Here is a 27,464-nt window from a genome sequence, read left to right as displayed (position 1 = left end):
TTCACACTAGAAGTAGTTGCATTTTCATGTTACACAAAGAAATACATATAAGCTGTAGGATTCCACATGAAAAGAAAGAAATCAGTCCTAGCTGTGCTTTTCCATTGATTTCAAAGGAGTTTAGAACACTTTCAGAGTTTTTAAAGCATCTATAAATCATCTAGGAGAAAATAAAAGATATTTAGTAACAAATGAATTCTTTCACTAAGAACTGTACTACCAGTTCTTTCCTTAGCCTGCAAGCTCTTTGCAGCAGGGACCAGATTTTGATTCTGTGTTCACTTAGTGCATGCCACAGTCGGATGCACTGGGTTTTTGGATGATATAACTCAGCATAGATACAATAACATCCCTGATGACAATGATGTCCATAATAATAAATTCAACACTTTCCAGTAAATAATAAATATAATTATTACACTAAATTTCTGTTTATTATTCAAGTATTTTTAGTTTCCCATAGCAAAAGTGTGTGTCACGGGCCATGTGGCCAATTAAATACACAAAAATGAACATCTGCAAAATTTCCAGCCAAAAAGAAAGCTCTGATTCTTTCTTACTTTAAGAAAGAAAAGGATAGGCTGACAGAGAAGATTTTTCTACATTTCATTCTAAAGTATTCTAGCTCTTGTTGTAACAACCATCCCCCTCATTCACATAGCTGCATGGTTAGTTGGCAATTTGCTAGGGATTCATCATGTACACAGAAAACCATCTGACAAACAAAATCAATTCAGTGAAAGGGACAAGAACACTGAAGTTTCAAAGCAATTCAAGGTGCAGAGGTCAGGGAAAAAAGATTATGGTACTTGAAGTAAAACAAATAAACATTTACTTAAGCACTGTATAGAAATGGAAAAGCATGTTTCATGATGTGTGAAGTCGAATGAAACTCTCCACAAAATATATGTTGAGATCCTGATCTGAGAACTCATGTGGCAGGATAGGACTCAATACAAAATTAAAAGGAATGAGTTCTCCACCCACCAACTTTAGCAGTGCTGCTAGGCACTGTAATAATTAATTGAGCCTTGATATTTCATCAGCCTTTGATTACAGAGTGGAGATGAGTGGAACATTTCACACAGAAAGTGAGACAATGTTGCAATGAAGTCAGGAAAAAAATATCACATTTCACCCAGCATAGTTTAGTGAACTTCAACATTTGATTTCACTTAGCATGATGAAAAATTGCATTTGAGTAGAGAAGGGGAGCACACCGCATTGAAAGGGAAGAGGTAAGGGCCAGGCAGAATACTGTTCTCTAAATGTTTCACATATTTGGTAGTTAATGCTCAAAGACATGGGAGCAGATTCTCAGTTTGACCAAAATTTTGATGCAGGCAGAAGAGGGAGGTTGGAGATCTCCCAGGGATGCAACCAGTACCCACAGCCCTTCTGACAGGCTCTGGACACCCTGACTCCTACCCTAGAGCAGCACGAAGGCTGCTCCAAATCTCACCAGTTGGTCAAGGTCCCTAAAGGAATGTGGGCCAGCTGAGCGGAGGTGGAGCAGACCCTGAAATGTAGCCCTCGATGCCCTGTGACAGTGATGTGTTTCAGAGCGAAAGCATCGCCTGAGGCCAGCGCGCCAGCCTGTGCTGCCTGCGCTGCCTCGGTGCGATGGGACTTACAACTCTGACGCAGCTCAGAAGTCAGCGAAGGGCTGGTTTAGGAAGTGAACTAGAAAATAATAGTGTTCATTTTTATGACTGAAAGCATTCAGACTCGCCGCAGCGCTGCTCAAGTCCCTCAGCATCACGTGGCTTTCCAGGAGCAAACCGTATTCTGACTGAATTTTGCCATTGATTTCAGTGTAAGTCTGAAGGAGTTCAGGGGCGTTGTGTGTAGGTGGCCTTTGTGCGCACACTCCATTTAGGGTGAATTTTACCATCTCTCAATAGCAGATCCTGGCAAGGGGGGAGAAATCATTTGAATAACAGGGGGAAAAAAACAAACAAACATACAGCTATTTTTGATTGTGTAAATTTTGCATGTACCTATGTGGAGAAATGCATTACAATCATATAGCAAACTTTTTATTCAACAACATGATCTGAAGAGCTAATTTTATTGTTTTTGCTAGGAATAGGAGTGCTTTGGATGAAACAAGGTGTCAGGGTCGGGAGGAGGGGAGAGGAAAGACTGGGATGTATGAAATGTAGGAGAGGAAATGTAAGAAGAGAGAAATCAGAACATGACACATAATAAGGCTACAGAAAGAGCAGCTGATAGAAAAGATAAGCATTAAAGAGGAAATTAAAAGACAGCAAGTTATCCACTTGGACTTGATCAAGAAACAAGAGCATGTATGCCTGTAGTAACATCTCCATCTCCCATTGGCAGTTCCTCCAAGATCCAGGGTGTTCCCCGAATCCTGGCTGACATCCAGCTTGGGTAATTATATTCTACTTACATAAAATTCCCCTTGCAGTTTCAATTGGACACCACTTTGCATCCCAAACTGTTCTGCAGTGTGGTTATGCCTGCTTCACAGCAGAGATGGCTGCATTTCAGCAGGGAGCAAAGTTATCTTTTTAAATAGTTCATATACTATGTTATAAAGCACCTGGGACCCTTCCGCATCAAGCGTGCTGTACACTTTATTTTATCAGTAGCATGCAAGTTATTAGGAGAAATAGTATAGTCATCATTTATCTACTGAGACAATAAATTCTGTGTTAAGTAGGGTCTAAGCTAAATCACAGTGCCATAGTAGTGCTCAGATGGAATTGAATGACACAGTTATAAAAGTAATTGAACAAGCCAGTATGGCTACAGCTGGGAAAAGTAAATCAAAGGCCCAGATCCTCAGCTTAAGTAACACGAACTCAGTGAAGCTCAGCTATTTACACCAGTGGGGAATCTACCTCAGAAAACAGGCTGGCAAAGAGAGAATGACCATCCTTCCCAAAGTTTTAATGCTTTCCCACCCAGTAGGAGCAGGCAGGCTCATGCACTGTGTTTTAGCAGTGCTTGAGGACTCAAGGGAGGTTATGAGGCCAAAAATAAAAGAAAGGGGAAAAGCGCACACACAAACTCAAGAGAAGAACCAATGCCAGCAAAAGACAAACAGAGCTTCAGAATGCAACTAGGGTTACAGAAATCATCCCCTGCAAGCAGCAGCCACAGGTGGAGGAGCCAAAAGAGGGGAATTGTGTTGTTGCCCAGTAGCTTGAAAAGAAACCTGCCTTGTTATTAGTTTTTGATTTTTTTTTTAATGTTTAGATCAAAAGGGCATCAAGTAATGCAATCCATGTGCTTACACAGAGAACAGCATTAGTAAGGGGATGCATGGAAGCCACATGGGACTATCTGCTAAATGAGACCATGCCGAAAACAGCCATTCAGCAGTCTTGCAAAACACATTGTATGGGAGAGAGTTGACCACCACATAATTCAATTCTACTAAGAGAGAAAGACATTGAGCAACTGAGCCCAGCAGCTTGTCAGAGAAAGACAGGTTTGCCATACTGGTCTAACCTGTTGCTTTTTACAATCAGTTCTACATCCAGAGTTAGGAGATGGAGCATGATAGGACCACAATGAAAAGAGTGATATAAAACTGAAATCAATTAGTGTGAAGACAAGTAGACAAAGCAGGGCATTCAAATTCCAGAGTTTCAGAGAAATGCACTTAAAATAAGGAAAAAAAGGTTTAGGTTAATTTTTAGTAAATTGTAGTTTTCTTGATCATGCTTTTGCCTTACTGAACAGCCCCTGGCACTTCATTTACTACCTCTCAGTTTAAAATGTAACATGAAAAGAAGTGTATTAATATGGGACAGACATTTTTCTAGAGGATGATTTTTTTTTCTGCTGAAGAAAGATCATTTGGAGCTACAAAGGATTCTTATGAGAGAAGGAGGCAATAATCATCCATCCTCAGTGAAGTTTCACAGATAGGGAATTGTTGGGGCTGTATGGAATCTATGATTATAGACACTGTTTCAAAAACCTTGTCTAGAAGGAGGTAAAAGCTGTTATGTATGCCAGTATTTGGCTTCTTCTAAAACAGAAGCAAAGTCCATTCAGAAGGTGAAGAGTTTAAATCCTGCTGTTTTTTGATTGACCATCCAGTGCCGGTGCAAACTTCAGAAGACAGCAAGAAAATAAACGAGTCGACTGAAATGGATTCAAACAGCTAACATCAGAGTTAGGAGAACCCACTGGATACAATCAAAGAGTGATAGAATTAAATGGGAAATACTGCTGGATAGCGTAATTTCTTTCAAAACTGGAGGAACTTTGAAAGTATGACAGCTGTAGATATTCCATACTTGAAAAAAGTCTTTTTTTTTTTTCAGAAGCAACTAAAGGTAGTTGGGATTACAGCTTAAAACATGGGTCAAGGAATATTTTAATTATTATTTTACACATACTGTGCAGTATTCTATTGAATTACAGGATCACATATCTGAAAATCTTACTGAAACACCAGAGACAAGACTTAATTCTTTATTGCGGGTCTGCTCATGCTCTTCAGAATTAAGTTAAATTACTCTGTCTTTGAAGCCTCGTATTTTTGAGAAATGTCTAAGACTTTTTGATCTTTACCATATATTTCATGCTGGTCCACAAGTGAACTTTGCAAAAAATTAGCTTTTGATTTTGTGCCTTGCATTTTGTCAACTGGATTCTTGTGAGCTTTGGTTTAGCAACTTTAAGCCTCTGCTTCACAGAGGCTAATTAAATTAAATCAACTGAGTGAAAAGGCAGCCTCTCAGGTCCACGATAGAACAAGAGCCAGTCCCGGAGGGACGGAGAAGGGTAACACAGCAACATATGAGCTTCTCCCCTTCCCCCATCTACTTTGCGGAAAATGTCCTAGGCACTGTCCAAGAGGCTGTTAGCTGAAACTGGCGTCTGCCATCCGCCAATGCTGGGCACGGAAAAATGAGCCAAAAAGACAACAGAAGGAGAATGGAAGTGCCAATGTCCTCAGTATTTTGGCGCTGAACGGAAATAAAATCTCCTTTATCTACCTTACTAATTTGTTTGATTAAGGGGATGTGACTTTTCCCCACACACTTGTGACTGGTGAGAAAGCTGCTGGGATATGGCTTTTGAAATCATGTGCGCCATTGATTGCAGCTCCCAGACTGTGGGCACACACTACTGTATTGTCTCCTGATTAGTAGAATGGCATCACTATAGGAAAGTCTGTAAAGCTGGGAAAGCTTAGGGTAATTTCTACTGGTAGGTGCCACGGGATTGCAATCAGCAGACATAATCGGGGTCTGCTGGTTATCATGTCAGGTACAGGTGGAAGTCTAGTAAACTCACCTGCACAAGAATGTTCTTTTTTGCTGCAACATGAACTCACCGGTTAGGAAAGTTGAAGTGTCTAAGACAGGATTCAAGATTCATTGGATATTATTGTGTATTGTGTAAATATGGCAATAACCTTTCCTTTTCAAATGCAACGTGGTCTTGTGCTAAGTGGATGGAAACCTGAGAGAGGAAAGGTTTACAGGGAGGGGTGAAACTTGCTATTAAACTGGTTAATAACATTGGGGTGGAGGGGAAAACAGGAGTGCTTTCAAGCACACAAGTCTTTCAGAACTAAATCTCATATCTTTACATGTTCAAAGCATACTTCTTAAACTCAATGGGAGTTTTACCATTGACTCAGTCATCTGCCATGATATTTAAATTGCAGATAGGGAGGATATAGGATTCATCCTAAAGGAAGGGAAATTGCCTGCCATTAAAGACATGATGGAGTTGTTCTAAATGAAGCCTGAAGTGCTGGAGCATCTTGACCCAAAGTGGGTGTAAAGTTCAGAGAAGGCAAGTCACAACACTTCTGTGCATTGGTTTACCCACCTGTTAAATGGGTCTAACAGTGAACCTCAGGAAAACACCAAGATTTAATTAATGTGTCTGATGTTTGCTGAGATTCCAGGGAGGAAAAAGAATACAGTGCAAAACACTATTCTGATTTTTGTCATTTTGGTGATCCATCATCCTGCGGCACTGTGGGGACAGGAACTACTGTCTGATTCAGCAGGCAAACACATGCAAAAGCCATTGAGATTTGCCTTTGTTGTGGGCTGTCAAATGTGTTTTTATTTTTATTTAATTATCGGTCTTTATTGGGAGTGAGTTCCGATTCTGAGTGCTTTCATGGGACATTAGATGACGAGGTGGTACCAGGGGAAGTGCTGCAAAGTAGGTCAGGTACCACAGATGTAACCAGACAAGTCACTCAGGGGAAGATCACCCCTTTCAAGTAAGTCAGAATCTACAGCCTGGAAGAGAATGATTAAAGCTTAGAAACCTTTACTGAAACTACAGCATGATAGGCCTGTATCACTACAACAGTCAGCTGAATCTGTGCTATTATCAGTTTTCAGCCATCATGCTAAAATCCTGATTCTGCCAACCTTACTCATATTGAGGACTGTACCTTACCTGAGAAGGAGACCCATTCACTTGTGTTCACATATCGTAATTGAGATCTGAGCCTAGAGTAAATAAAGGCATATGAAAGACACTCAGTTAGTACTCTGTTGGATAAACTTTGCTTAGGCATTTGAATTTTTATCCAAATTGAGCCCATTCTTTGAATCTTTTGAGGTTCTTACACAGGTGGGACTTAAAATCCTGTCAACTGCCTCAGGTAACAAAATGTGTGCTTGTAATTAGATATCCTCAATATCTGTTGAAATTGAGCTATCTTCCCTTACTCATAAAGGGAAAATAAATCTGGCAAAGATGCTTAGATATGTATTTAGCTTAACTAAACCAGGTAATTTTAGGGGCTACCTCAGAAAATACCTGTTCACATCTATCTAATTTCATATTAAGCTGTAATAATAGCTTCCCAAAGCAGATTGCGGATTACCTAGCTATTGTTCATCTTTAGCTATGCTTTCCATTAAGAGAAGTGTTCTGTATGACATTAGTCTGAAAAGGACTACATTTCATCCACTCTACTTCTTCCTTACCCTACTGCTGATCTTACACTCACTTGCCTGAGCTTAGGGCTAACGTTTTTATGTTTTCTTTGCCCTGAAATGGGAAATCGGAGGAGAGGCTGAGCCTTTTTTAGCTCAGCAGAGGTTTTCATTGAGTCATCACACTGGTCCTGATGCTGACATTGGACAAAAGCAATTGTATCAGCAGTGCCCCAGTGTGCCACACAATCCTGCAACGCTTTCCCTCGCCATCCTGTGCTGTTACATGTTCCTGGGCAGGCAAGCCTCGCAAGAATGCTGTTACACAGCTCTTGTTTAGTGTTTAGATCTTTAATATTTAGATCTTTAAAGCATTTTGTGTCTACGCCTAGCAGGCTTTGTGCCAGTTCTCCAACAATGTAGTTGAATCAGTAACTTGGAGCCTTTTCTATGATAGTGGGTCCAGCAGTCTGCTCTGGGTATGGATCTTATGAGTCCTGTAGCCTGCAGGCCTCTTTGCCAAACAATGATATAATCAATAAGCTGCCAGCTCTTGGATCAAGGATGTATCCAAGATATTTTAGGCTTATCCAATTACTGAATAATTGTGTTTGCAATAACCAGCTTGTGTTCAGCGCATTTGGTTATAAGAAAAAAGATGATTGCCGCTGACTCTCGCAGTGCCAGTACAGCCAGCAACACTCCACTTCATTAAAAAGTCTCCACTAAACTTTAAAAAGTTACCTCCAAGTATCTATTTTTCTATTTGTGGTGTTACTAGAACGACATCCAGCAACCCATTCCCAAGCAGCTCATTTGCATTGCTGTTCCCCAGTGGGGTTAATATATAGACATTAAAGATACTGGCAGCATGCCCCCAGTTTCCTTCTTTATCCCCCCCCACACACACACATAGAGGACTCAGTGATAGTCACTAGCTTCACAAGCAACTTTTGAAGCCACCCAGTGAGCTGGGAGAATGTGGAGCTATTCTGAAGTGTTGCTGTGTACCGTTGCGCTCCCGGCATCCTCTCTCCCTCCAGCATCTAGAACTTCAGTATACATCTGCCTTGCAGGAAGGAGTTACCTTTCTTAAGGAAACTCAGCGTTTTTCAATGCTTTTCACTCTGCAGACCGAGAAATTACCTTTAAACACTGTGGAAAGCTAAGAGCATAAGGATTCTAGCTGTGCTGAACTGTCCTGCTTCAGGCGTTTCTCTGAATACAAGTGTAATAACTGCTTTAAAAGGATAAAAATGTCAATATATTTTCATGGCCATTCTTTGGCACATTTTTCACTTCCAAGGGGATCCCAGGTTGCAACACTTTTATAGAATGATTGCATCCCATGTTGGTGGGAGAGGAAGTGATTTTTCAGCCCACAAACTGGGATTTGGGACATGATTCCTGCAGGTTGTTTTGAGAAATCCAAGGAAAATTTTCTTTAGAGAGTCTTGTTTAAAATAGTTTCTTCTACTTGTGTGCTTAGTAGGCAAACACAATGTGTTGCAAATGGAGCTCTGCAGGGAGGGTTTTTTAAATGTTTTCAGCACTTTTGATTCCCCCAAAAGGAATTTTAATCTTGGAATTTGACGTAAAAATCTAAAAAAAAAGGGGATATGTTGGACTAACAACCAAGCATATTTGCATACTGCAGAGCAATATACATTCAAGATGAAAGGGTGCTGGGAGCATAAGCAGATACCTCTGGATCAACAAGTATGTTCCACTCTGTTTCCAGAGGTATGTTAATAACAGCAAGCTCTTTTTTACAGCACATACCTCAAGCTCCCAGACTATCAGAGGGTGAACACTGAGCACTTCAGAGATGTAAGGTATTCCAGTGGCACTGGTCATAGTTCAAAGAAGAGCCAGATGCCTGTCAGTTAGTTGCCAAAGGGAACCTCATACCCTCTTTCCTGGAAAGAGATAAGGTGCTGGGATGATAGCAGCTCAGTATGCAGAAGCAAATAAAGGAAGGGATTAAAAAAAAAAAAAAAAGGCAGCCTAGAACAAGTGGTAACATCACTTTTTAAATTTTTTTTGTACTGACAGCTTTAAAAATCACTTAAAATCCACATAAAAGTACAGTATGTGGGATTCAAATAAACACAAATGGCCTACTAATGCACTAGCGTGTGTGTAATTATTTTAAAATCTGGTTGCACAACAATGAACTCTGCTTTTCATCTTAATCTCATGGAGGAGAAGAGATTTCTGTGGTCTTGGTAAAATGCACTCCACGCCAGGCTTGGACTAGTCTGGCCACCCAGGTTTGCCTTTTCATATATCTGATAGATGTGTTTTGACAAGTTATATTAAGTACAAAGCAGGCCACCAGAGCAGCATGTGGAGTTGATATAGACAGAGACAGAAAGGCAAATAACAGTATGAAGCACACTTTTGTAGGCAGTATTTGCCATAACTGAGTACCCCACATACATCATATTACCATACTTCAGTTAAAAAAAAAGAGAGAAAAAAACGTCATGCAAGAAGTGGGGCCTGACAACTTTTGAAAGGAAACATTTTATGCAGGATTTACAGCCCCTGTGTCTTCCTCATCAAAGTCAGCATGTTTTTTTAAGATCTGAAATTGTTAGTCTCTGCGTACGTTTCATTATATACTGTCTCAATTAAGGGAAATGCTGGACTGTCCATTCGTACCCCATCTTTCTCCATCTATTAATACCAGCGTTTGTTTCATTTAGTCACTCCTCTGAAAACTGGTGCAGAAACTTCATACGGGGAAGAAAAAAAATGCTGGCACGCGCACACCTGAACTGACTGCCCTTTTCTTTCACAACCATCTTGAGTACATCACCGTCATCCTCCAGAGCACTCCTAAACAAGTTTTGGCAAAAGCAAAAACAAACACTATTTTACAACATCTTTGGATGCACTTCCAAAATGCAAAACTAATTAATCAGTAGTCTCCGAGAGACTCAGCTAAATGTGGCTGCCTCTTTGACACTGATCTCTGCTTTGATGTGAATATAGAAAGCATGTGAGCAAACCCCCTAAAAGAGGTAATGGGTTTCAATTATTTATTTGTTTGGAAGACGGAGGAGTAGAAGGTTAGCAATAAGTACATAGCTAATCCTGCTTAGGCCCTCCCAACAGCGAGGGTGTTTAACTCCCTGCTTTCCTGTGCTGTTTCTGTACAGGATCCAGTAGGATGCCTTTCTTAGGCTGTCATTGTGCCAAGCTCTTTACAAAGCAGAATACACTTAAAGGACATGTATACTGTCAGGCCTTACATAAAGACTGTTATTTTTAATTATTCATTATCAACACTAGAGAACTGCTAGCTCAACTTATAGGCCCTTCTCCTTGCTGCATTTAACTGTCATTGGTTTTCAAGTCAAGAGTGTGTATTCTAAGCGTTAGCTAGTCATTAGCATCATATTCTCCAGACACAATATAATCATCCTAATAATTGATTGTAGTGAAGGTAGTCACTTGTATCCCACACAATTCTCAGCCATGAACTTTGTCCTCTCTAGTTTATTATGCACAGAGAAACATCTTGATGCTATAATCTATCTTCCTCGCAAATTTACAACAAAGGGCAACAAGCTACATATTGCTCCTTCAAAACATACCACTTGTATGATGCTGTAAAAGCACCTGCATTTTCTGAGAAGCATATTATTAGTAAATGTGAAATAAAAAAAACTAAGTAAAAGCTTTCCCCATACAGATTGTGCATGTATGAAGGGAGAGAGGACACGTAGGATTTTTCTTTGGAAATAAAACCTGTTAAATAATAGCGGAAAGCCTTTTGTCTCACAAACAAAAGGAATATATTGATAACAGGGTGACTAAGAGAAGCTGCCTGTAGAAGTAAGAGAAATCTGAAATACTTATGTGATAAATACCTTGGGTAAAATTCCAGCTTTCCTTGTTGACTGGACCAATTTAAAATCATTTCGTGTTCTTAAATCATTTATTAGTTTTACTCTTTCTCTCTCCCCTTTCACAGACATGTCTAGCACAATATATAGATGGTGAGACTTTGAAGTTTTCAGGATGTTTATTTATAAAAGTTTTAAATCTGATTTTGCCACACAAATCCACTAGTCCTAAATATAGTTCTTCAAAGGTACAAATGCAAACGGACAAAAAAAAGTCACTGAAATATTTATAAAGATGAGGAGAAAAAAAAATCAATGGTGAACAGCAGCTAATTGTAACCCATTCCCCTCCTCCCCTGCCAACCTCAAGCCCAAGACCAGTCTGATATTTCACCTCTGAAAGATAAAAAGGTAATCTTATGTACATATTTGATAGATTAGGTCCATGTACAGAGTTCTTATGACCACAGTGATCACTCATCTGTTTAGACATATTAAATCAATATGTTAAAAATTTGGAGGATTCACTCTCATCTGTACTATATAGATATATCTTTTCACCAATTCTAAGTAAAAAAAAAGACTTATCAGTCAGCTGTCCTTTTTTCCAAAACAATACAGGAAAGTAAAATGATACTTAGCCAACCCTCTGAGGAGGTAAGAATAATTACACCAAACACTGAAATTATTTAGAATCAGTTTAAACAGGCAAAAGGCTCAAGAATGAAAGTGTCTGAAGAAGTTCTGCCACTGTTTCTTCTGTGTTTTCTTTTTCTTTTTTCTTTTTTTTTTTTTTTTTTGGGGGGGGGGGGGCGGTGGATAAGAACAACTGTCCAAGGCTTCAAAAGCAAATTACTCCCCAAACAGTTTTTGGCAGTATTATGGGCCAGAGTAGCAGCAGCTCTCACAAGCAGTGTGATACTGCATAGAAAACCTTGCAGTAGCAGAGATGGAAGATGACTAATTCATACACAGTCATCACAAGTTACATGGCGGAGTGGAAGGTCAACATTTTTTTTTTTTCCTATCGCAGAATGACAAGAAGTGTGAGAAGAGCTCAGCTCATGTGTCACTACTTGACTATATGGGATCCAAAAAGAATCAAGAAGGAAGTGAGGCTGTAGACCAGTTTGGCATCAGGTAGGTATGCACTCGCTACCAAAGTACAGAAAATCACCTCATCCATCCAATTACCAGCTGGCACCACTTTCATGTTCTCTAGAGGAGTTATAAGCACATGTCTTTATCCAAATGCCCATATCACTTAAGAATACAGAAAGATGTGAGACTAAAATACAAGTCTTATGCAAAAGAAAATGAAGGACTGAATACTAGTTTTTCAACCTTGGTAGCCCCTTGTCTGTTGTGTCTCTCAGCCCCTGTACGTAGCTTAACATAAACAACACTGTCGATTGAATAGGAAAGGTCACAGAGAGGAGAACTAACTACTTGGAAAATAATCCAGCTCTTTTCTTCTCAGAAGAATGTCTAAACTTAATGAAAATCTCCTTCAGTAACCACTTGTGTCCCATGATGTCAAAAGCTACAGAAGAGAAGCAGTCCATACCTCTGCCCAACCAAAGAGGAGCTAATCAGGCACTGTTGCCCGTTCAGTCTAGTTCAGATACAAAGAAGTCAGCATAATCTGGTATAAGATCAAAGAAAACCATGGAAGCCAAGAGAGCTGTTGTTGAGCCATGATCATGAGGTGAACAACTTTCCTTTAAAATAGGAGGTTTGAATCAGAAAAACTGGTGAAATTTTCTCTTACAGAATGGAAAGGAAGACATAATATTTATATGATCAGAAATAATAGTTTCTTATTTGTCTCATATTGCATCCTTAAACTGGCAATTCAGAGACCACTTCAGCTTTTGCACATGCACAATGCTTACTAAATTTACAAGCTGTATAATTCCTATCTTCTAAAGTAATTACTAGACATTCTAACACAGAAACATTGCTTTCTCTTGAGGATGTTAGCAGTATTGGATATTTTTTTCAAGTTGTCCTTCAAACCAGATGTCATTCAAACATGACTATTCACAGCTATTTATAATCTGTCTTCTAATAGTAAGGGCTAGATTTCTTTTTACTTTCTCCTTCCAGAAAAAAAGTATGCTTCTAATACCTGGACATTGTATAGAATAACAAGACTTAACAAGTAGGAAACTTAGTGAACTAAATTAGTTGCAACATTCATATTTTCCCAGGTGAGGAAGGTGATATGTCTTCAGACTAATAAAACACACATGAGGAAATTGTACGAAGTAGATTTGCACTTTGCAGATAAAGCAACATTGTGCTTACTACTGAATTAGTTTGCAGTATAGATCTTAAAACACCATTTAGTATTCTGTCTGAGGCATTATAAAGCATTTGGTACTTTTCTGCTCATAGTAAAGTTTTTGGAGATGCAATCAACTAACATTGTGTGAGAACCTGGTACCCACCTCTATTTCATTAGCTCTTACTTGGCTAGCTGGAATCTTTGACAGCTCTTTAGTCCTTGGTCACTGAAGACACCTGGAAGACAGAGTCAATTTTCTAGAACTGACAGTGGAACTAACTTCTAAATCTTCTTCTATACCCTCAGATTCCCTTCTGTCCTGTGGGAGTTTCATATAAGAAAGTACATTTCCGAATTCCATTTCAAGGAGCTGTTTCAATTCTTTTTCAGTGAACTTCTTGTCAGCCTTTGCCAACTCACTCATCCATCCTTCTCATGCAAACCTAGAGAATGCATGCAGTACAATATACAATCCCCTGATGTGATACTGGCTGGGCTTTGTTAACTGGTAAGACAGTTATAACTTGGATCTGATCAGCAATTAAGTATTTTAAAATAATGTGAAGAAATTTGGCCTCTATAGTCCAGTTGCTAGCTGAACTCAGTTGCTTCTGTTTGTGCTTGCTGTGTGGATTATTTAGTATTCTTGAGCACAAAAGTCTTTGTTCAAACAGGAAATATAAATATTTTCTTATTCTTTACAAGAGGAAAAGGTCAAGTTTTGCTAAATTGCTGATCTCACGTTTTTCAATATTAGAAATTTATCAAAAGCTCACATTTTTCTTATAAAAGGAGTATTCATTTATCCACAATAAATATATTTAGTATATGACTGTCTAGCATAATAATCCTTTAGCTTTTTACTTTTGTCACAGTGTATAGTGTTTCACAGTGTGAACAACAATAATGATCATGTGTTCATATGAGTAGATTCATTTTGGCAAGCCTTGCTAGTTGACAGGTATGTAATACACTTGCCTTGCGGCTTTGGGACCAGGTTTCAAATACAGCCTTCACTGAAGTGACTGAAAATCATTCAGATCTCATAACTGTATCAAGTGACAAGTAACGTGAATTCAGTCAGTACGTGTATGGGACTTGATGTACACTAGCCAGTCAGAAATGCTTCCCTCTTTTCAGTTGCACTGCTATCTCTGACCATCAGTAAGAAGACACTTAAGGCAAGGGATTAAGGCCAGCAACACAAATCTATCTTTCTAAATATATTCATATCTTTCCAACAAGACATTTATGTGCCCAGCAGCTGTTTCCTTGGCTTTTGTACTCTGTGTCCACTAAAGGAGCTCAAGTCCCTCACACACACAATAAGGGCACTGTACTAATTGTCGACATGAACTGCCAAAAGCAGCAATTCTATCAAGTTGATGTTGACTCAGACATGAACTTGTCCTGATTCGGTTACTCTTTAACGCTCCTGGACACCTCTCACTGATAATGTTATTTTCACTGCTCACCAAAGAGTGCCAAATGTTGGCATCTCATTCATGCTTGTCATTGCCATGGTATCACACATTATCCTCTAAGAGGAAACAAGAAGATTTCACCATAGTCTTTATTATATCGCATACAAAGAACATGTCAGTCAGTCATCTGAACTCATGGTTAGAGAAGGAAAATGGAAATTAAGAACTGGGGGGGTTATCTTGAACACAACCAGTGGCCCTGGTGATAGGTATATGTATATAAGCTATTTAATTCCCTTTTTTGTCCCAGCTTTATCTGGTGTAAAATAACCTTAATAATAATTCTTAAATGCTGCCTGGGAACTTTGAAAGATTCAGCTGTTTTAAAATGTTTTTATACATGGTCATAATGTACAGCATATGCAAGCATTAAATCCTTAGCAATTACAATCACATAATTATAACTAGCTACATAGCCACTTTTATTTCCCCAAATATTCTCACATAAATATGAGAGTCTCATACAGTTGGAGGATCTTCTGACTTCGATACATTTTAAAAAGTAAAGAAAATCATTGTGTTTGCACTTACTAGCCTGGTTAGGAAAAACAGGGCAGACAATTGCTCCTAGCTGTAATGTGGCCATACCAACAGTGGCTAAATGAGACTGAAATACCTAGAGGGTGAGCTCTCATTACACCGGCAAAGAGGAAGGAAACAGTTGGCAGGGAAGAAGGGGGAATTCTGCTATTCTCAGACTACTATTTTGCACTTCCTCCCTCCCTTACTTTAAACCTTGCTTATGCAAATGGGGTATTTCTTTTTTTAACTCATCTCTGACTTCTGAGGTTTTTAAGCTTTTTTTCGGTCCTGCTGCTTTCACCTCTTTTCCATTTCTTATACACATTGCTCCATACGGCTTTTTCTACCCATGCATTAGTTTGCATATGTACAAATCCTTCAAGCAGTTTCCTTCCCTTCCCCCTCATCTCCCCAGCTGTCCACATATTCCTTGCACGGAAACATGGCTGAAGGGACCTCACGAGGTCGGAGACTCCAACACTCTGCCCCACGGCTTTCCACTTTGCCTCATATTATGTTATGCCTAATTCATTTTCATATGCTGGTGAATGTCAGTAGTGGACTGGAAGTAGCCATGACATTGGAGGGGGATTACACCATGGCAAGGAAGATTTCTGATTGCATCACCCAGCGCATCTAACTTCTCAGGCAATATCAACCGGGGAGACCACTTTAGTGCTCTTAGTAAATGTCTCACCTAAACAGTGAGCTACTGCCTTCCTTTTTTGAACCACTAACATTAAACAAAGACTAATACTGATCTAACATTAATCAAAGAGTAATACTGATCTGAATCATTTCGGTAGTTTGATGGCACTAAAATACTGTTTTTATTCCTCCTTACCTTTTGGGCAGCCTTCTCCACAGTCAACATCACAATTCCAACTATTCCTTGACAAGCAGCAAACTACTTTTTTACTAAACAGCTATATAATCTCTACATAAAATAATTCTCCTAGTGTGATTACATTTACTTGAAGATCACTAAGTAAAGCAGTTAGAGCTGGTATCATGGACATCACTACAAAATCCTTCAGACTAATTCTAGATAAGACAGATTTTCTTCCAAAACATGTTTCTGAACAAATTACACACAAGAAGAAAAAGCATATGAAAATCAAATCAAAAAAACACTGTAGCACAATCATCAGCTTTTCATGCTGTGTCATTCAAGCCTCAGTTTTAGGAAACTGTAGGATGTCTAAGCCTTGTGTTGCTAGCTGGCATGCAAGCACATGAGAATTGTATGCGTTCATCACTACCTGGTCTCCTCTATATTACTTCTAGTAGTCCCGTCTCCTTTCTGCTCCAAAATCACTGCAATGAGTATTACAGGATGTTCCCATGCTTCCACAAGAGTCAGTAATGTTAACAAAGGCCTGCAAAACACTTCAGTCCAGGACCTCAAATGGCATAAATCAAGGGAGTTCACTGAAAGCCAGTGTTATTTTTATATAACAGCTGAAGATTTGGCTTTTCATGCTAGTATAATGATCTTTTTCTTTAAAGCCAACTACTATATAAACAAACATAATATATAAAAATTATATTCATAACAGTATGAATAGAAACACACTATAATTTTTACAAGGAATTATAACTGAGTAGGTGGATAAAAAATATTAGGGATTCATGTCTCAGGTAAGCTTCATAGAAGCTGGGGTCAAAATATCAACTGCATGATGAGGCTGAATCCCTAATTAGTATTATATCTATTGTATACAGAAATGTATTCATACTACTGGTAGCATCTGCCTTGAATCATCATTACCAGAACTGCTCCGTGTAGTAGCTTGCCCATGAAAGTTCCCTTACTTACTAGTTGGAGCTTCACAACTCTTTACTTCATAATTCCAAAACTATGTTGTAGAGCAATTAATTTGGCTAAAAGTTGCAAGCTATCTTTAAAAGTTCAACAAACATTCAAAAGTTAGAACAAATATACTGCAACTTGTAAGGGCATCTGCATTAGCAAGCAAAGTGTTGGGCAGAGGCCTTTGATTCTCATAGTGGGTAGAATCTAGAAAAAGGTGTGAAGAATATGTAACTTGGGACAGTTTCTTTGTTCTTTATATTTTACAGATTTTTACACATGTGATCTGATAAATCAATAGTTAGAATAATTGTTCAGCTCAAGTGCAGATTTATACATGAAAGTTTCCCAAAGATTTAATGTCCATTTTTTTATTACCAGAAGTCCATTTCAATAACAGGCCACTTAAAAGAATGGCTACCACTTAAATCAAGAATCAATTAGAAACATTAGTAAAAGGAACCCTGTTAACTTCCATTAGACCTTAAATGAGCTTTTTAATCTCCATTAACCAGGCAGTTGTTAATCATTGTTTTTATCAAGATTACCAAAAAAAAAAAAAAAAAGGGGGGGGTCTCTAATTTCTCTCAGATAAAGTAAAAATTCCTTTTGTTAACAAAGTACAACCTAACCTTCCAGATGTGGAAGGCAATGGAATTAATGTGTTTAGTCACTTTTTGCTCATGGACTGAGGAAAACACTAGTGGAAACCAGAGTAAACTAATTGGTAATTAGTGTAACTTCATCTGCTGTGATGAAGAAAGGCACGAATCATAAAGGTCCAAAGGTTCCAAAAGTCCTGAGTCAGGACTGGGGTCTAAGAAATGTAGAAAATCATCCTACAGCCTCATAAGAATGTTTTCATTCTTCAAAAGAGATAGCTGGAATGAGGATTAATATAGCTAAAGTGTTAGAAAGTGCATTGTGCTTTCCCCTTTCTGCTTTTTGCTCCTCCTTGAAATGATGGATCTGCAAACTCTTCAGAAACAGCTTGTACTGACTATAGTACACCAGTCACCAGCCACAGACTACAGAAATGGGGAGTATGTTGCTGGATTTTAAGACAGTTAAGAACATCTCCCAGAGCCCTCCTCTGTTGGGACTGATGTCACTTATCCTAATACTGTTTTCTTTTTACTATTCCTATTTATGATTGACATTATTTGCATCAGAAATCTAAAACTGTGAAGGGTACAGAAGGTGAGGAATTAAACCCTTTTTAACATTTCCTGCATTCATTTTCTGACTCTCTGATAGAAGATCTTTATCACCCACTGTGACATTAGCAGGCTGAAAAGTAGGTAGGTGGGAATGAAAATACCTCATGGGATTTGTAGGCTTGGGCAGCACAAAGGGTCACAGTGCTGCTCTGTGTTGAGATTCTTTGCTGAAAACAATTCAGATTTCAGCTTAATGTCCAGTCTTTTAGAATACTCACCCAACCTTGGCCTTTAAGGTTCCTCCACTCCTAATTACTGCCTGCAGCAGGTTCACAACAACATAACTATTTAGCCCAGAGGTGAAAATTTCCACTATAAAAAGCAGAGGTGGAAAATGTGAACCTTCCCTCTGGATCAAATGTTTATATGCTCATGAAAATATCAGGCATTTTCTTCTTGCTTGGCTTACAGATACTCTCACATGCATACAAAAGAACGGGTACTTTGCACAACTGCATTGTAGGGAGCCTGGGGGCAGCAGTGCCATGCATTCAAGAATTACCTAGGGGCTCTTCAAGACAGGCCACTGGAGGCAGAGGTGACACAATGAATTCGGAGAAAGTGGAGGAGTGCTGGCTGAATTGATTCTTATGCATTCTCTGTATTTAGCAATATCCACATACTGGCATTGACATGAGTTCCAGAGGCAGAAGGGTTGAGATGCAACATGGCATTCATAATGAAGGCTGATAGAAGCAAAATGGGAACAATAGCAAGTGGGACATCATTAAATATTATTATAAGGTGAAGTTAAACTTAAGAGGAAAAATTTTCCTAAGAACTATATTTCAAAGACTGACATTTCATTGCTTGGCACATTCCAGCAATGACTGAGAATGAACAAAGACATTGCAATCTAAGAAGACCAGGCAGCAGAATATTACACTTCACTTTTTAATGCGTGAGTGAATTTACTGTGCACTGAAGGGAGGAGCTGATAAAGCCAGCAGGTGCTATGCAAGCTTCAGTTAAACATGCTCTGTTTCTGAACTGCCACAGCCCTTCTCGGCTACTCCTGGTCGCTTCTGCAAAACACATGGGTATGTGCAGCTCACTACAGGAGGAATCAGCTTATTACTATGGGGTAGCAACTCTATATAGAACAGAAATTCTCACCTAAGAAATGAAAGCTCATAACAAAAATAACCTGAACCATCCATAAATAACCTGAGTCAATTTTAATTTGTTTATAAGTCATGGAGGGCATTCAGGACAAGACTAGCTTAATCCTTCAGCCATAGTGCAGACGGAGCAGAAGGGGTTAGTATAGTAGAGCAAACAGAGTCTCACCCTCCCGGAAGGAATCAGGCAGTTATGAAAACCCCTGCAAAGACTGCACATTCCCCACAGAGCATAGGCTATGCTACACAGCAGTTTTCAGAGCAGAAACATGTTAGTAGAAGTGTTGCTATACAAGTAACAAACTATTCAGTGACTAACCCCAATGCTAGAGCTGATGTGCCACACAACACCATAGTCACCCACTGCCTATGCTTATTCATATGCAGTCTATTTGAACTACAAAGTCTTCCATATCTTTCGCCTAATCTCTTCCCCTTGCAGACTGTAATACTACCTAACACCTCAAGCCCACCAATCCCTTCCTTCCCTTCTGTGATCTACCCCTATTATAACCTCTGCTGAAGTTTTCCCAGGTGTGCACCCTGGTCTTTCAGCCATCCATGTTCACATAAGGTTTCAAATAGCAGCTATATCTCAAGGTAAAGAGCATGTCTGTGAAGATAGCACTCTCAAAATATTGTTCAAGGCTTTGGTAGGCTAATGGTGGCCCTTCCTTAAGTTTGCTGTGCTTAATAATAGTAGGCCTTAATCCAGCTTGATGCAGCTCTTTGTGGTTCAGGCTAGACACAGCTGCTCCTAGGAAAACAGCTAATAAGAAGTCAGCTACAACAGACAGAAGGGTAGACAAGAGCTAATATATCACCTCTTCTTTTTGATATGCCTTCTTGGTGTTATTTCCTGCACCCAGCTATGCTATAGTTTGTTGGCTTCTGCAAGCTGGCTGTTATCAAGTGCATTCAGCATTCCCTGTGCTAACCAAGTTTATTGCAAATTAAGTGCCAACATAGTGAATTCTGTATGAAACTGAGGTTGCCTGGTACCTGGGAAATCAGTAAGGTGCTCGGATCTCTCTCTTATGTTATATCCCCCATTAGTTGATCTGAATAGAAGCAAGATTTACGTTGCTTCCTTTCAGTGGTATGGTGACCTATTTCATCTTCACTGAGGACAACAGAGAGTGTTCAGCTGTTTGCTAACTGCCCATTAATATTCAGGCAAGATGCCATGCTATTTCACATACAGATTGCCAGTTTGGAGTAGGACATAGTTCAGTCTAATTTGGTAGCGGGGTTCTGCACTCAGCTCCTCATAGAAGTGGTCCAATTCACTCTTACACTCACATTTGAGGGCAGGTATTCGTATCTGTGCAAAAACAGGGCGGGAAAAAAATGCTACCATACTGGGATGGTGTGAATTCATACTATGTGCTAAGGTAAACAAATGTGCAAGCAAAGTAAATAGGTCCCTAGCTCTTTTAATGGGGAACTGAAACCAGAGAAGTTGTAGAGAGAAAGCTATTGGCCCTGAGAAAGGCTGATACAAATTTTTCAGCTCTATTTCCTAAAATCTTTGAGAGCCAATATCTAAAAATGAGGCCATTCATATAAAGTCTCACAATATCAGAGTTACGACTTGTGGAAACAAAATAAGGTCTCTATTGCAAGCCTCTGTTCTTGGTGCAGTAGTGTCAAGAAAATAGTTACTCATACAGATCCATTTGAAATGTTCTCTTTTTACACTTATATTTTATTTTGCACCATGCACTTCAACTGCTTCTATGACTTTCTACAACTGCTCTGAAATACCTCTTCGAGTTACCTGTTAGTTAGCTGAATTCTGTCCCTCAGTGTGCAGTATATACACTGACTGCAGTAAGTATAAAACTTGGGTGGAACTGTCCTATCAGAGAAGCAGACTCCTTACGATCCAAAAAGGCAACTGCACCTAAGCTGTGTGCCAAATACAGCCTAACATAAAAAGGCAAGTATTCCCAGCTCTCTACTATGCTGATTCTACAGTGCCTCAAAGTTAATAAATGGGTGCAGCCCCGCTAGCTGGTCTTGGTGATGAAGATGTTATACTTGTGAAGTATCAGCTTTCCAGGGTGTCTTTATGAGCAATTTTTCCCAAATATTTATCTGCCATTACAGCTGCTTGAAATACTTGATTCAAGTAATTCATTTTTTCTTCAATGGAAGATTAAATCTTTTAAAATGAAATCTTCCATACTTTTTTCAATGCCATTTTTCCTGGGCGTTTTAGAAAAAAATCTCAAATATAAGTAAATTATTTTATTTTTAATTTCCAAATCTAATACAAAAGTATGTTTTTCTTCCCTGTCCCTTCCCTTTTCTCTCTGCCTCTCTTTTTGAAAAAAATATGACAAGATGAAATAGTAGGGAAAAAGAACACATGGGTGAAAAGTCATTTCAGAACAGAATCTTTACCCATTTTTAAAGGATATTTCTTGATAAACTGCACCTTTAAAAAGAAAACTATGGTGGATACACTTTTTCTTTTTTTTTCCCCCATGAAACAAATTAAAACTATTTTACCTCCAGTTCCAGTGCTGAACTATTCCAAATCTATTTTGTCCACTAACAGTTTCAGCAATTCACCATGGATTTTCTCTTAGCTGAGGGAAATTTTCTTTCTCATTCATCAATTATTTCCCATTTTCCTGCAGAAATAAAAAAGTCAAATGCATTTTAAAACAAAAACATGAGACATTCTTGCTTAGGCTGACCTTTCACAAGCAACATGTTTGTTCTGTTTTTTGTGAGACAAAGTTAGAGAGAAGTGGGTACTTGACTAGGGCTTATGTAAATGTCTGGTGAAGTCAGACAGCAGTGTTCTAGCACACTTCCACTTATCTGAGCCTCTTATGCTCTGCAAAATAAAAATACATATACTGAAAATCAATCTTAATATACAAAAGGCAGAAGTCTTTTTCCTGCACTCAGGATACATTGCTATGATGAGAAAGACACCTCCAGACACCTTCCTCACCTTTCATATCTGCCCTTCTAAAACAGCCTTTACTGAATCAATGGTCTCTACATAGCTGATGCATGCTTTGAATGGCAGAAGTACAATGTCTTATAAAGTTATAATCAGGCTGGATCTCACTAATCTGGGTTATAGCTCAACTGTGAAGGCTCTTTTGAGTAAAATCATTTCTTTATTAATGAGATTCAGCCCAATATCACTGATAAAAATTACTTTAAAAGATGTCCCTTCGCTGCTATTCAAATGAATGGGAGAAAACGGTGGGTGTTTTAAGAGCTGTCTTCCTGTCATATAGGATGGATCTCATTAGTGAAGGGAATAATTTTACCAGGAAAAAGCTTCTACAATGAGAAAACATAACCTACCATAGATGAGCAAAATCCAAGTCAATTAGGCTAAAAAAAAAAAACCTTAAAAAATCATCTCACTGCTCTCATGTATTTTAATAACAAGAGAGAGGGCATTTCCCTCTCCAAAAAGAAAAAAAAAAAGAAAGAAAAAGAAAAGAAAAAAGAAAAGAAATCTTTTTTTAAGTTGAACTGGACTGGATCTCATTAATACAGGAACTACTTTACTTAAAAGAGCTTCCAGTATTAATCTACTGTTCAACCTAGATTAACCAAATCAAACATGATTTGTGTGTGTGGGGGGGGAATAACTCAGAAGTATTATATCTATTTCTAAAGCATTACATCTGACTTAAGAAATACACATAACGGGTTTATAATCCACAGCTACTCTTAAAGTAGCTGGGATATATTTGCCTAGGTAAACCGATAAACCAACGCTTGGAAACGGTTAGATGTGGTCAACCACAAGTGACTGACGAAAAGACAATTAAAATACTTTACATATATGCATGTAAAATCTCAGGAACTAAGAGACTTCCCCCTAGTCCTACAAAAACCTCATTGTAAGTAGCCTTTAATTTTTCCTCAGATGATTAGCAGAGAGGGGAGAGCGATAAGTCTGTAGCCCTTCTTGTTTCCTGTTAACTATCAAAAGAAAGACAGTTTTGGCTGGGTCCAGGACCACAGTCATTGTGTGACCTTGTGATTTTTCTTGCTCTTTACCTGTCACTGTTTACGGAGTTGCGAGATTCTTAACAGCTAAAACCTATCGTGTAAGAAGATCCCTCAAGTTCCAAGTGCAAGAGACAGTGCTAATAAGGGAGGGTGACACTGTGTGGGAGTGGTTGTAGTGATCTTCATCTGCAAAGTGTTCCCAGAAAAAGAGAAGTGGTTGTGAGGCTGTGCTGCAGAGGCATGACAGCAGAAACCTAGCTGGAGAGAAGTGGAAGGCTGCAGAGCAAACTTCACACTCAGCTCATGAGATTGGCCAAGCCTGGTTGTATGTGTTTGAACAGAAGCTAAGCATGCAGAGTCTGAATGTCTATCGTGGAATGTAGTTGTTATCACAGTAGTCAAAAAGACAACAACAGTGACCTTAAGATCACAACCATGGACTTGTACAACCACTCTGGTTTCCTACTACATGGCTTCTCTAATATTTTGTTGCCTTTATTCCTCTTTCATAGCACTCTCCCACAAAGCAGTATAGTCAGCTGCAGATACTTACCCAAGCTACAAACACACACGTAGGTAGGAATCGTCTGGTTTAAATTGTCCCAAATTCATTAGAATCACTGTAAGATCTCACACACCTGTGTCTGCAGATGTCTTTTGCCATGTTCCTTCCATGGAGCTTTTGCAGTGATTTCTCAGTAATTCAGTGCAGTGGCAGCTGCAAACAGTGTTCTGGAAAGCTCAGTATTTACATGTATGTTCACCACAATCCATTTTGGGGAAAAGGGTGTTTTAGAATTCATTTTCCCACTATCACCTCATTACAAATATTCATTCAATAAACACTCATGTTATTTTCAACATGCTTAAAATTACTCCTGATCAGCAGATTACTGAACATATCTGGAATTTAGCAGAAGCTAATTGCAAAGAAAGAAGGAGAGAAAAAAAAATATACTGTATCTTGTTCTTTTTTCCATTCAGAAAACGTTTCAGATTCTTTGGCGTATCCACAACATGGAATTTCAGCACTCTTAACATACACACTGCTAATGGATTTGCAAATCATCTCTGTAACATACCTTGCAATATTTAAGATTATATTTATTGCTTCTCTCACACATAGAAACATACACTTATATGCATGCAAGCACACACAAACATACATGCTCACACACACATGATAATCCGTATAGTGATCTTTTTCTTTTGTTGAAACACTTGAAGATGGGATGGTGTCCTATTGTACACATTTTGATGTATTCTGAATATGTAAAAACAAATTTGTCCCTGTCAAAAAAGTGCATACCATGGACTTCATCTTCCCAGATGAGTAAGCTGCTCTGAGGACTGATTGCAGCTATCTGGAATAAAAACACTGTAGGTGTATCCCACATTAAATGTTCAGCTTGAAGGTAGCAGTTAAGCATGTCACATTATTACATGCATAATAATATGATGAGCTGAAATGACAAAATGCCAGGTTCCCACCAAAAATTAAAGCAACAAACACTATTTTCTTGCAAGGACAGCAACTATCATTTTGCACAGTATTTTTTGCAAGTGAAAGCATGTGGTATGCTGGCAAAATGACACACCAGTGAAAATATATGAGAAGTCAGCTGGCTGGTGAATAGAGATGGTTCTCTAATACTCTGAAATGCTATCAGAGCTAGCAGACTATCTTAAAGACAAGATCATGGTTAACAAACACAAAATCTTTTAAATAGTGCAGCAAGTACTCGGTGTAGGTAAGAATGGCAAAGTTTGTATAAAAACTTGGTTTTGGCTCCTTTCGCTGAATTCAGATTTGTTGCATGTTTGATTTGGTTCTACATATTTACTAAGGAATAATCAGATATTTTTGATGCATGAGAAAATGACCATTTGGGGAATCTTAACATCCATTCCTTCTATGAAAAGGGTCTATTTTGGATCTTCTTTGCACTTACGTGTAAGACCTCACAAGGTTTATCAAGATTAAAAAAGATATACTTTAATTAGGTTAATATTTTATTTATGTTACAACTTCCCCCTGGTCATGTCTAACAGAGGTTCTATTTACAATCTTGCCAAATACCAAAGAACAAATCAACAGAACATAAATTTACTTTTCAAAAAGATGTTACTTGGATAAAATTTACATTCTAAAGGCTAAATTTACATTTCATTCTATACCCCCAAATATCAGCTTATTAAAAAAGGGAGTTTCCAGGAGATCTTCTGGAAGCAAAACTTTTTGTTTTCTTCTTATTTTCAGAAAGTTTAAGATAATTTTGTTGGTCCATTTTGCTGCATTACATCATACTTTTAGCTACCATAATATTGCAAATAAGTAAAGTTTTGGTTCTTATCTCCTGAGAAGCAATGGGCCATTGTTCATAAATAAGAAATCCTGCAAAAGAAATGAACTCTTACAGAAAGCTAAAACCAGCCAGATCTCCTAGTGAAGATTAGTTACATGCCAGGGGTCTTTGTACATCGCATATACGAATGTTAATTGCAGTAAATGGAAAAAAAAATCAGCATAAGCTTACTTTAGTACATAGTTGTAGTAATTAATGTGGATTTTCGAAGGTGAATCTCAGACACAGTCCTGTCATGTTGCCCTTTGGACTTCACCCACTTGGCTACTAGAAGTAATACTTCAAGAAAAGGGTCTGCTTTCCAGAAGATGCTAAAGAATACTCCAGAGCCTTTGAAATCATGAGAAAAAGAGGGCTACAAAATATTTTCTATGCTTTTAAGAAACTTCTGATATACTTCAGTTTCTTAGGTGGTGTTCTGCATTGTTTATGCATATCCAACACTTGTGCAAGTAATTACATAGCAATTGTTATAAAATGATGTATTATCTGATGGATTTTGGCACATTATGCACTCCCGGTTTTTGCTCATTAGTGTTTTATTTTCCTTACAGTAAATTTCAAAGACCAAATACCATTCTGTCTTATGTTTTTGTAATAACTAAAATACACTATAACCAAAATTCAACTAAAAGACCAAGTGGACAGCCCAGTCATTATTTTATTGCTCTCACAACAGTGCCCCCTCATATGCCAAACTTGGCATATGCCAAGGGGCATATGCCCCCTCATATGTCAAATGTGGCCCTCATAGGTCACATGGATGCCATTTTCATCTCATACATCCCTGATTTTAAGCACAAAAAACCTGACATGTCTGGTCTCTGGCAAACCATAGGGAAAAGAAAAAGTTCCAAGCTCAAACATTTCCTTGGAAAATACTATGTGAAATATCTTTTTCTTTTACAGCAGCAGCACTGGAGCTTTCACGATTTTTCCCCAGTAGAGAAATGTTGTGCTGTAGCAGAATCCTGCACTGTTCACAACGTTATGGACTACTGTTCTCATCCTGGTTGTATTTATATTGCTGTTAGGCCACTCCTAGATGTTGCCCACCTGAGGGTACCCCCTCCTGGGGCATTGCATCTCTATCTACTTCACAACCAAGCCACCCTCGGTGTAAGCACAATGCATGCTGGCACACTGATGGGTGCTATCTAGCACAATACTGCCTTTTCAGTCCTGGCAAGGTTCCTCTATCACTCTTCCTTATGACGTTGTTGTTTTGTACTCTTCCTCCCTTTCTGTACTGAGGGCAGAATCATGAACAGCTACAGGCTTCATGGTGGCTTTTCTGCCAAGAACCTCCTTGAACATTTCTTGCTCTAGGACCAGAGTTTCTTTCCTTCCCTAAAGGGAAGAGTTGTTATCTTTGGTCTTGTTGTATTATCCACTTAACTCCTTTGTCTTAATACAGACATGAATACCAAACTATTAAGCCAGTCAGACAGGAACTTCCTCAGATAAGTGACAGATCATGCTTCCTGTATTTTGGCCATATGAGAATGTCAGCTTCCATGTAGGACCAACTCCTAACTCCCAGACAGATGATGTAGATGTGGAGGGACCCTCTAATTATAAAGTGTGCACCTTGGTCTCTTGTCTGAGGTGGATTCTGTGAGAGGGAACGAACCAGCTCATAGCATGAGCTATGAGCTATAATCAAAGCAAGAGTAACTGCAGTACAGCTCACACATAACAGAAATGTCTGCACCAATTCTAAATGCAAGTGAAAAAATAACTTCACGGAGGCTGCTATCCAAACCAACAATAGCTGGCCATACTCAAGCAAGGCTTATAAATCAGGAACATTTCCTCTAGTTTCAGCCTCGTTGTATCTTAAAATATAAAATATTCTTTGTCTTGATGCATCAAACTCAGTCTGAGATTTCT

The 27,464-nt window shown here is 38.7% G+C and overlaps 1 long non-coding RNA gene across 2 annotated transcripts; it reads right to left on the bottom strand.

The window, feature by feature from the left end:
• Positions 1-6,423: 6,423 nt before the first annotated feature.
• LOC135328641 (uncharacterized) lies at positions 6,424-22,138 on the bottom strand. Of its 2 annotated transcripts, none has more exons than XR_010389598.1 (3): positions 21,727-22,138; positions 8,685-8,821; positions 6,424-6,470 (listed from the first exon to the last, which is right to left on the bottom strand). It is a non-coding gene; the product is annotated as an uncharacterized LOC135328641 (long non-coding RNA). The 2 variants fall into 2 exon arrangements; XR_010389599.1 differs by lacking the exon at positions 21,727-22,138 and adding an exon at positions 13,213-13,271.
• Positions 22,139-27,464: the final 5,326 nt, after the last annotated feature.

This window comes from Dromaius novaehollandiae, chromosome 5 (genome assembly GCF_036370855.1).
Source record: "Dromaius novaehollandiae isolate bDroNov1 chromosome 5, bDroNov1.hap1, whole genome shotgun sequence".
Taxonomy (NCBI): Eukaryota; Metazoa; Chordata; class Aves; order Casuariiformes; family Dromaiidae; genus Dromaius; species Dromaius novaehollandiae.
Note: the sequence above shows the minus strand (reverse complement) of the source record. Positions and strands in the feature narration are given on the sequence as shown.